This window comes from Leuciscus leuciscus (genome assembly GCF_965113295.1).
Source record: "Leuciscus leuciscus genome assembly, contig: SUPER_11_unloc_13, whole genome shotgun sequence".
Lineage (NCBI taxonomy): Eukaryota > Metazoa > Chordata > Actinopteri > Cypriniformes > Leuciscidae > Leuciscus > Leuciscus leuciscus.
This window is the reverse complement of record NW_028118534.1, coordinates 64696-75089: the sequence shown is the minus strand read 5'-3', so window position 1 is coordinate 75089 and position 10394 is coordinate 64696. Positions and strand designations below refer to the sequence as shown.

At 35.4% G+C, this 10394-nt stretch overlaps 2 long non-coding RNA genes across 4 annotated transcripts; one reads left to right on the top strand and one right to left on the bottom strand.

Moving 5' to 3' along the window:
• Positions 1-724: 724 nt before the first annotated feature.
• On the bottom strand, positions 725-2650 carry LOC309510093. Its single transcript, XR_014210199.1, has 3 exons — positions 2487-2650; positions 1895-2300; positions 725-780 (listed from the first exon to the last, which is right to left on the bottom strand). It is a non-coding gene; the product is annotated as an uncharacterized lncRNA (long non-coding RNA).
• A 1989-nt stretch (positions 2651-4639) lies between these two features.
• Positions 4640-10091, top strand: LOC309510094. 3 transcript variants are annotated; one of them, XR_014210201.1, is made up of 4 exons: positions 4640-4869; positions 4946-5064; positions 6114-7809; positions 7915-8155. It is a non-coding gene; the product is annotated as an uncharacterized lncRNA (long non-coding RNA). The 3 variants fall into 3 exon arrangements; XR_014210202.1 differs by lacking the exon at positions 4640-4869 and having other exon boundaries at positions 4937-5064; XR_014210200.1 differs by lacking the exons at positions 4640-4869; positions 4946-5064 and adding an exon at positions 8443-10091 and having other exon boundaries at positions 5922-7809; positions 7915-7998.
• The last annotated feature ends 303 nt before the right edge of the window (positions 10092-10394 follow it).

Sequence of the window (10394 nt, the reverse complement as noted above, 5' to 3'; positions counted from 1 at the left end):
GGTTCCACACGTTTTGTTGGCTTTTTGGTGAGCTGTAATGGTTTGTTTTAGTTGTATGCAGTTGATATGGAGACGTAATTGGACGATTTAATTGAATTGAATGTTTATTGAACGTTTGTTTTGTTTTTCAAATGCACTTTTTGTAGTAAAAATATACTTTTTATAGTGAATCATAACTCGTCAGCGGCAGGTGCAAACAGCGCAGCTGCCTGAGAAAATCCCTGGCAGCTGGAGATGCCACCGGAAGTGCCGCTGCCACATTTTGCGCCAGACAGAGCCCGTCTACGGAGAACCTGCCAGCCTGGCCACTCCCTATTAAGTCCTATTGTACCGAATTTTGGTTGTAGTTCCACCAGAGTTCCACTGGGGGCGATCGCCCATGAGTGCAAAATGAATGGGAGTCTATGGAGCTAGATGCCTAAATTTGTCTCTTTCACCCGATTGCTGTTGAGAAATCTCAGATTTGATTGATTTGCAAGTTCAACATGGGTTATAGGTCGAAAGTTGAATGAACAAGTACTTATGTCCTTTCGATTTCTTACAGGTTGAGTTGTTGTTGCCCATAACACGCTAGCATTCTGCTAATGAACTGATTGGTCAGTGAAGGACTGATTACGACCAGAAATACCGCTTGATGGCATCGTGGCATCCGAAGCGGGACCAGAATCAAACACAACAAAAACTCTTCTAGCACGTGTATTAACCTGTGACAGCTGTGTTGTGTGTTTACCTGTGACAGCTGTGTTGTGTGTTTACCTGTGTCAGCTGTGTTGTGTTTACCTGTGTCAGCTGTGTTGTGTGTTTACCTGTGTCAGCTGTGTTGTGTGTTTACCTGTGTCAGCTGTGTTGTGTGTTTACCTGTGTCAGCTGTGTTGTGTGTTTACCTGTGACAGCTGTGTTGTGTGTTTACCTGTGACAGCTGTGTTGTGTGTTTACCTGTGTCAGCTGTGTTGTGTATACCTGTGTCAGCTGTGTTGTGTGTTTACCTGTGTCAGCTGTGTTGTGTGTTTACCTGTGACAGCTGTGTTGTGTGTTTACCTGTGACAGCTGTGTTGTGTGTTTACCTGTGTCAGCTGTGTTGTGTGTTTACCTGTGTCAGCTGTGTTGTGTGTTTACCTGTGTCAGCTGTGTTGTGTGTTTACCTGTGACAGCTGTGTTGTGTGTTTACCTGTGTCAGCTGTGTTGTGTATACCTGTGTCAGCTGTGTTGTGTGTTTACCTGTGTCAGCTGTGTTGTGTGTTTACCTGTGACAGCTGTGTTGTGTGTTTACCTGTGACAGCTGTGTTGTGTGTTTACCTGTGTCAGCTGTGTTGTGTGTTTACCTGTGTCAGCTGTGTTGTGTGTTTACCTGTGTCAGCTGTGTTGTGTGTTTACCTGTGACAGCTGTGTTGTGTGTTTACCTGTGTCAGCTGTGTTGTGTGTTTACCTGTGTCAGCTGTGTTGTGTGTTTACCTGTGTCAGCTGTGTTGTGTGTTTACCTGTGTCAGCTGTGTTGTGTGTTTACCTGTGACAGCTGTGTTGTGTGTTTACCTGTGTCAGCTGTGTTGTGTGTTTACCTGTGACAGCTGTGTTGTGTGTTTACCTGTGTCAGCTGTGTTGTGTGTTTACCTGTGACAGCTGTGTTGTGTGTTTACCTGTGTCAGCTGTGTTGTGTGTTTACCTGTGTCAGCTGTGTTGTGTGTTTACCTGTGTCAGCTGTGTTGTGTGTTTACCTGTGTCAGCTGTGTTGTGTGTTTACCTGTGACAGCTGTGTTGTGTGTTTACCTGTGTCAGCTGTGTTGTGTGTTTACCTGTGACAGCTGTGTTGTGTGTTTACCTGTGTCAGCTGTGTTGTGTGTTTACCTGTGACAGCTGTGTTGTGTGTTTACCTGTGTCAGCTGTGTTGTGTGTTTACCTGTGTCAGCTGTGTTGTCGATGCCTCGAGAGAAAAGAAAGTGCGAAAGCACCAAAGTGACTGAAGGATTGCCGTAAAGCAGTATCTCTGGTCGTACGATGTATGATGTCATTGACATTTTAAAATACTTTTTAAAGCAAATAAGTGACTCTAAAAAATCTAACACCCAGCAATGTGTAATTTCTTTGCATCTCCTTTCGAATACAACATTCAAATTACTAGACAAAAAATTATATCCAGAGAAAAGTGGATTTTGATGGCTATAGCTCCATAGACCTCCATTCATTCTGCACTCGTCCTGTGAGCGCCCCCATATGGAACCAGAGTGGAACTGCAACCAGTTCAGAAGCCGGAAGTTTACTGAGAGTGGAACTTCTCCCCTTATTAGACATTCTCTGCGCCAGACCTGCTGGTTATAAAGCATGGTAAGGTACAAAGGAAAAGCACAACGAAATGAAATGAATGTATACGACTAGTTGAAGTTTTCTGTGCTTTATCCTAACATTACACAAAGTAAATGCCTGCATTAAGTCAGGGACCACAAAACATGCAAACGAATGAAAACATTATAAACTGAAACTGTCATATTTACCTTTTTTGAAATAATCCATTACATCATTACACCTGCTGAAACTCAAGCAGCATGAACTAAAAGCAAGCTCTTCTCGCTTGGAAAATTTGCTACTGTCACAATTTCTCTCCTCACACCTCTTTCATTTGGAATAATGGAAATATAACTGTTTCAAATAAATCTTTGTTTTTAACAAATTGGTTCAACAGAGGCATTAATCATCTTATAAAACTGTTTGACAGCTCTGGGAATCTTTTAACTTACGAACAATTCATGTCAACTTACAATTTTCCCGTACTGTTTAGGGAATTTAATTTAGTTAATAAAGCTATTCCTGTAACACTTCGTCAACTTATCAAATGTCATATTTGTTACAATTCCTTATCTGTGACAAACCCAAATTTAATTTTAGAAGGTGTTGAGTTAATTGAGAAAAAATGCAATAACAAGCATATTTGTAATATTTTCCAAAAACAAAACAAAATATCTCCTAGAGGGAAATTTTTCTGGAACTCTAAGATTGAAAATATTGATTGGAGAAGAGCTTGGTTAAATCCTTTCAAATACTGTATTAATAATAAAATTAAAGAAATACACTTCAAAATTCTGCATACCATTTATCCTTCTAAATCTTTAATATCAAGATTCTCTGATATTGATGATATGTGTTGTTTTTGTAATAATGAGAAAGAGATACTGACTCACTTATTTTTTGACTGTAATGTCGTGAACAAGTTTTGGACTGATTTGGCAGAATTCATATTTAATCTGATGAATATTAATTACTGCTTTAGCTTAAAGGATGTTACCTTGTATTATGGAAACAAAAGCAATAAGGATCTGGAATTTATTGTTAACCTTTTTATTTTATTAGCAAAATTTCACATACATAAACAAAAATGTCTTAATTCATCTCCTATGTTAAATTTGTTTTGCTCTGACTTTGATTTTTATATTTCTTCTATAAGACTGTTAAAAAACAAAAAGTCTGTGAAATATTTAAAATGCTATGATACACTCTTTAATACCCCTGATATTCTGTAATATCTTTATTCGTTAAAATTGAATGTGAGATATCCTTTTTCTTTTTTTCTTTTCTTTTATTTTGTTTTATGTATTTATTTATTTTTGTGTTATTTTCTGTATGTTACCTTCTCTGCAATAAAAAAAAAAAAAAAAAAAAAAAAAAAAAAAGCATGAACTAAAATTATCAGTTCCACATGCATGCCCTGGAAACTCATGAATATTTATGTGCTCCGAGTCCGCCCTCTGAAACCAAAATATACCATAAGATACTGTCACGTGATGTGCTACTGGAGAAGATTGCCCTTTTAGGAATACAATTAATAGGGGAAAGATTGGCAGTTAACATAAAATTGATATAAAATGGACGTTCCATAGTGTCCCATAACTTGTCTCCAATTGGTCAAGTACGGTAGTTCTAATAAGTCTCCAAAAATAACTATATATATATATATATATATAAATTGTTATTATTATTATTATTATTTAAATATTATAAATAGTAAATAAATAAAATGAATAAATGTTAACAATGACAATTTAATCTAATTCATGTATTTTGTTCATGTTATTAATAATAATTGTAATAATAACAGATATTATTATTATTATATTTCGATAAATATAAATAGTTATATAAATATAAAAGTGAGTTAAATAGGTTATTTATGGGGTGTGGGTGGGCTTAAAACATGTTTACATTTTTACATTAAAAAAATTACATTTTCATTACATTCATTTCAATCATAGAGATTTCAATCTTCTCCAGTAATATTTATAATTTTTAAGTATTCAGTATTTTTTTAAAACGGCTGGTCACATGGCACCTGTTACTTTTTACTATACAGATTTGAGGTTGACCAATCACAGTCGTCTCTGATCATTGGCTAGAGACGCTTATTTAATCATTATAGTGAGAAAGTTCCGAGAGTTTCCATTTGTACGACAGCTTCTGAACCCATACAACTAATAGATTTAATCGGTTATACTTTATAACTCGCATACATTTCCAAAAAGACAAAAAAGTCCCGAATATTGCATAAATGGAGCATTCGTGTTTTTGAGCCGATGAGCGCCCTCTGGTGGAACATTGAAGGATTGTTTGTGTGACAGTTCTGATGTTTTCCTCTAGTTACGTGATGTAAGGAAGTACAGGGCATATAAACTAAAAAAATATATGCCTGTGAGTTTGATGTAATGACAAAACATGGTTTCACATTATTTTTATTTTTATCGGCCGTCGCCATCGCTACATTTAGGGACGAACAAGAATTCTGTGAGAATGAAAGTTGTAATGAAAGAGAGTTCGATAAGAGTCACTTTTATAGCAATGTGAAACACTGTGGAGAAATACCACTGGCATTATCACATAAACTACTAGGTAAGATACAGATACGAGTGCCAACATGCTATTGTACACGTTGACTCTGTTTTAATAACTTCTGTGTGTTTTACAGATGCTCTGCCTCTTGATGAGGTTGATGGTAATGTTATTCGTACTGTGAAGAGAAGTGTGTTTTCAGAGTCTCAGCCCTCTCCTCTGAAAGAGCCCCTGACACTGGCTGCTGTGTCACAGGTCAATAAACCCATCCACTCATCATCATTTACAGAGAACTTGTGCTTCACTGCAGTCAAACCTGGGGATATTGTTGCAGTAACTGTGTATAATTTATGAAACAGAAAAATACAATGGAGCTAGTGCCATCTAACCACCAGTCAAAAGTTTGGTCACACCCACCCATTCTTTATCATTTTTCTTGTCCACATTTTAAAATAGTAATAAATTAATCATCATCATCACTACCAATAACATTGTCGTCGTCAGCATAATTTTGAACTTATTCAGGCTGTTGTTACAAAGAAGTACACTTCATCATACTTTTAAAAAGAGAAATTATATGAAAATAATATAGGCTACTTTAAAAGAATATACTTTGGTGCAAACTGAATATAATGTTTCGGACACTTAATTGCATCATGTTAACTGAAATTAAATGAACATTTATTATAGTTTGTTAAGAAACGGTCATGAAAGTATACTCGTTAAGTGGCTTTTTATTTAATTAATTTTGTATTATCTGCAATAACTGTTTTTTAAAAGAAACATAGTTTTCCATTTTTATTTTTAACACTTATTTTTTACAAGGGTGAAGCAGATCACTTAAAAAAATAAATAAATTTGAACCACCCAACTCCTCAAATAAATGTCTACTTTAGGTTGTGGGCAAATTATTTTTGAGCTATTATACTCTATTATATATATATAGATATTATATAATGCTAGCTTCAAAATTGGACCAAACACTTACATACCAATAGAAACACTTTTTCATACATTTATTTAGTCACAAACAGTTCATTTATTGTATTGAGTTAATAAATTCAGTTAATTCATTTTTTTTTGTTTTTTTTTGTCAGTTATACTTTTATTAATTGATTCAGTCATAAAGCTTTTAATCAGCTAATGAACTCGTGGGCCACTTGGACTCTTTACAGAACCACCAGTGGTCTGAGGATCACAGTCTGAGAAAACTGCTTTAAAACCAAACTGGACCATGGTACCACCACAGTACTTTTGTGTAAATGTTGTTTCTGCATATATTCAGGCTCTTTTGTGTATTTCAGGATGTGTTGAGGAATATTTTGGATCTGAATGAGTCTGTGATTCAGAATGAAGAGTTTGTCCGTTGTGTCAGTGGTGGGAAACTGTTTCCTGGCTCTGTTCCACTGGCACACAGATACGGGGGCCATCAGGTAAAACTGACCGTCACTTCAAACCCGACAGCGATGGCGTAAGACAACCAGAGCAAACATGTCAACCATGTGTTATTATTATTATAGTTTGGTTATTGGGCCGGACAGCTGGGGGATGGAAGAGCACATTTGTTGGGTGAATACACAAACAGGTAAAATCATCCTTTTCCATCAGCGTTCAACACAAATCATCAGTTGTTATTGTCAGATGTGACTTTTCTGTTGTAATGCATGTCAACTTTCCCATAATGTTGTTTAAGATTAAAGAATGGAAAGTGTGATCTATACTTACTGGTTTTTCAGCAAATAGATGATTCTGGCATTTTTTAAATCTAATTCTCACTTAATGCTTAAACATGCGTCTGAACAATGACATCTCTCAGTTTAGAACTGACAAGTGTTAACCGTTAGAGCGGTATACAATCTCTCTTTTATCCAGAAAGGGTGAAAGATGGGAAGTCCAGTTGAAAGGCTCTGGAAAGACACCGTACTCAAGGTGAATATCAGTTTCTGCTGCTCAATATTTTTGATATGCTTTTTAAGTAATTCTGAGATATATTTAGTTGTAAATGATCTTACATTATGACTCATAGTGTGTGATTCTCTGTCTGGCAGGAGTGTAATGGTTATGCTGTTTACTGTACATGATGTTTTGTGTGCAGGTCTGGTGATGGACGGGCTGTGATTCGCTCCTCTGTGAGGGAGTTCCTGTGCAGTGAAGCCCTCAGGTACACACACACACACACACACACACACACACACACACACACACACACACACACACACACACACACACACACACACACACACACACACACACACACACACACACACACACACACACACACATACACATACATATAAATGCACAATATATATGAATGGACATGCACAAGAAGAGTAATATATGGATTTATCACATTCAAATGCTTGGTGTTGAATATTATTTTTATTTTTATTTATACTTTTTCCATTTTTTTGCCTTTATTGTTTGTCAGTCTGGTTGTGAGTGAGGAACCTGTTTGGAGGGATCCGTTTTATAATGGCAGTGTCATAAAAGAAAGAGGTAAAATACGATCAGATTTGGAAAAATCGAGTAACTAAGTTCTTTATCCTCCTCAGCTTTATGTGATTGTTCTCTGTATCTATCAGGAGCGGTTGTTCTGCGTCTGGCCAAGTCCTGGTTTCGTATCGGTTCACTGGAGATATTAACTAGAACTGGAGAGTTAGATGTCCTACGGTATATTAACTTTTACTTGGGAGATAATATTTTTTTTCTCACTCTTATTTGCTTTTTAATTTCTTTTTATCTTTTATTTTCAGGACATTGTTGGACTTTGTAATTAAAGAGCATTTTAAATCTATAGCAACAAATGACCCTGACAAGTATGTGGTGAGTATCTGTGTCTCTCTGCTGTTTAGCTGTAATACAAGATTATTTTATATTGTCTGATCAGTCTCACTATATTTGAATGGTTTTCATGTTGTGTGAAGGTGTTTTTCTCTCGAGTGCTGAATGAAACGGCACATTTAATCGCCCACTGGATGTCGGTTGGTTTTGCTCATGGTTAGTTCACTCTGCTTTACTTGTTTAGTTATCACATAGATTTATCATTATAGATCGAGCTTAATACACAAAATGCACAACATCATGATCTGCATCTTCACACAGGAGTCTGTAACACAGATAACTTCAGTCTGCTTTCTATCACTTTTGATTATGGCCCATTTGGATTTATGGAATCATATGACCCAAGTATGTTTCTTTGTCTAACTTAAACTTTCATAATATTAGCAATCATCTTCCTATAAATTTAGTTTTTAAGCTTTTTGTCATTTTGACATTACACACACACACACACACACACACACACACACACACACACACACACACACACACACACACACACACACACACACACACACACACACATATATATACAATACTGCAAAAGTGGAGGAAAATTGTATGAATAGTAAGCTACTTTAGATCTACTATAAATTTTGTATATACTTACAGTATAATATACATGGGTTGAGGGGCATGATTAATTGCATACTTTTTTTAATCCATTACTTGTTTTATTTTACTTCATTATATTCTAATAAGTTAAAGTGAAACAGACAGCCATAATAATAACATATAATATTTGTATTGTTAAATGTGTGTTATTGCTACAGCATTGTTTCCTCTGTATAGATTTTGTCCCCAACACGTCTGATGACGAGGGCCGGTACAGTATAGGAGCTCAGGCTAATGTTGGCCTGTTCAATCTACAGAAACTTCTAGAAGCTCTGAAACCACTGCTGACCTCAGATCAGCTTTCACAGTAAGAGATCCTTTTATTTTCTGTTGGTATTGGTCTGGAATAAATAAGGGTGATTCGTGTCAATTCATTTACTTCAGATCTCAGCAAATATTGAGAGAGTATCCACAAATCTACCATCAAAGGTGAGCCTGTCATTAGACAATATAGATCACTGTATTCCTCTCTGAGTCGTTCCTGATCTCACTTTACTGTTTCTGTTGTAGATTTCATGAGATGTTCAAAGCAAAGTTGGGCTTTCTGGGAAATGAAGAAAAGGATTCATATGTGATTGCATTTCTTCTAAAGGTAAATATTAGCTGGATTGTTTTTTTCTCTAATTGTACTATAATTAATTAATGTGATAAAGTTATTTGGCCATTCTCAGGAAATGGTGTCATTTGTGACAAAAAGGGTATGTATATATATATATATATATACATACATACACACAATTTCATTATAAACTTTTTTTAATTAGATAGTTGTTTTTTTTAGAATTATATATTTAACGGCCAAACTGTCAGAAATAGTTAAGTCCAGTATGGAGTTAAATCAGTAGTAGATCACACAAATGGCAGCATTTCCTGAGAATGACCCATATAATGTTGTATGATGTGTGATGTGTTGAGCTAATGGAGGACACTGGAGCAGACTTCACTATGACTTTCAGACAGCTTAGTGAAGTGACCCTGTCCCGGCTTCAGAAGGGATCCTTTGCTCCGGTACGTTTCCTCTCCATTCACTCCCACAGCAGCCGCAATATCCATAATCATGATTTCAGTCCATTAACTGTGACTGTGTCTCTCTTGACAGTCTTTGTGGGCTCTTTCAGACCTCTCATCACACAAGCATTTCAGAGACTGGGTTCAGCTGTATTTACAGCGTCTGTCAAGGTAATGTTGCTGTAATGTAAACTCGAACTCTTTAGAGGATTAAAAATGAACATCACTTGATGTGTTAATCGTCTTCTTCAGGATAATGAGTGACTCAGATGAAGAACGGCAGCACAGAATGCAAGGTGTGTTTTTGTATATGTTATATGATGCAGTGTTATATATTATGTGTTTATATATTGTTACAGTAACACTACCGCTGAAATGTTCATGATTGGTAAGATTTGTTTTTGAAAGAAGTTTCTTATGCTCACGAAGGCTGCATTTATTTAATCAAAAATACAATAAAAACTGTAATTTTTTAATACTATAATATATTATTATACTATGAGATATTATTACAATATAAAATAAATTATTCTATTTGAATATACAGTATTTGTGTAATTAATATATTTGTTCAGTTGAATGTAATTTATTCCTGTGATCATTTCTCCAGTCTTCAGTGTCACATGATCCTTCAGAAATCATTCTAATATGATGATTTGCTGCTCAAGAAACATTTGAAAACAGTTGAGCTGCTTAATATTTCTGAGGAAACCCTGATACATGTTTTGATTAATATAAAGTTCAAAAGAACAGCGTTTATTTGAATCTTTTGTAATATTATAAATGTCTTTATTGTCCCTTTTTATGCATCCTTGCTGAATAATATTCTTAATTTCTTTTTTTTTTAAAAGCCTTACTGACCGTAAATGTTTAAACGGTAGTGTGTGTTTTTTTACGATGTGTTATGTTGTATTTAATGTAATTAGTAATTTTTCTATTGTTCAGGAGTAAACCCACGCTATGTGTTGAGGAACTGGATGGCTGAATCTGCTATCAGAAAAGCAGAGAAAAATGACTTTTCAGAGGTATTATTACATGTGATGTCAAACTAATATACTGTCATGATCATGCTTATCATATATCTTAGAGTTTTTGCTTTAATATATTACTGTGAAATGAAG